We start from the raw sequence: 920 nt of genomic DNA, 5'->3' as shown, positions 1-920 counted from the left end.
CGCACTGGCAGCTGTGGATGGCGCACCGTATTAAGGGGGGAGAATATAAATAGATGGACACACCGGGGGACGCCCCTTGCTCTGTGCGAGAGACGTTTCTAACAACCGCTGCAGCCTCTAAATGACCTCTGAAGCCTTTGACTCACTTTATGTCTGCTTTATTATTATTTCACTTTTGAAGTAATAACCTCAGGAATGTACACCAGTTAAAACCTGCTTTGAAGATGTTAATTATGTCTTATATTGCGCCTGCGTGGTACAAATTCCCCATATTAATTACTACAAACCAGCTGAACGCAGTGAACTGAAACTGCTGTGTAATGTAGAAACCCTGTGCACTTCAATCCTTAAATTAACTGAATCAAAGTGGAAAATAATTAGTTATATACATAAATGGAAAAAAAAGTTAATTCTTAATTGTATGTATTCATAATGACTCATATGGATGCATTTTTAGTATCTTTTAGTATCTGTACCTGCTCCTCTCTTAGGGATCTTCAAAACTTCACCACCTACACCTAAAAAGATCATCCAAGAGAGGCGAGAGGCTGATTTAGATCTCACCGACCGGCACACAGGTGACTAAGCAGATAAAACAACATCAAGGGTTTTAATAAGGTTCTGAGCCAGCACTGGCTCCCTGGAGGACATTGCCCTCTTGGAAGGAATTTTCCCATCATGATGTAAATGTTCCAAAGGATAAGTGTGATCATTCAGGATAATATTAGTTTGCAGTGATTCTTCCCTTAAAGGGTACAAGTGTTTCCTCAGAATATACCAGAGCAAGGAAGGGGTCAAAAGTTCAGGGCTTTCCTTTAACCTGTCCCTACTGTGAAACCTGTAAATGTGAAGGCAGGCTCCACTGTAACGGCTCCCTTCCTGTTGGAAAAAAGTGTTATAACAGCGCCCCCTTGTCTTCG

The sequence above is a fragment of the Diplotaxodon limnothrissa genome, linkage group LG4 (assembly GCF_057381915.1).
Source record: "Diplotaxodon limnothrissa isolate DT_005_m linkage group LG4, D_limnothrissa_male_GT1.1, whole genome shotgun sequence".
Lineage (NCBI taxonomy): Eukaryota > Metazoa > Chordata > Actinopteri > Cichliformes > Cichlidae > Diplotaxodon > Diplotaxodon limnothrissa.
This window is presented reverse-complemented; position numbering follows the sequence as displayed.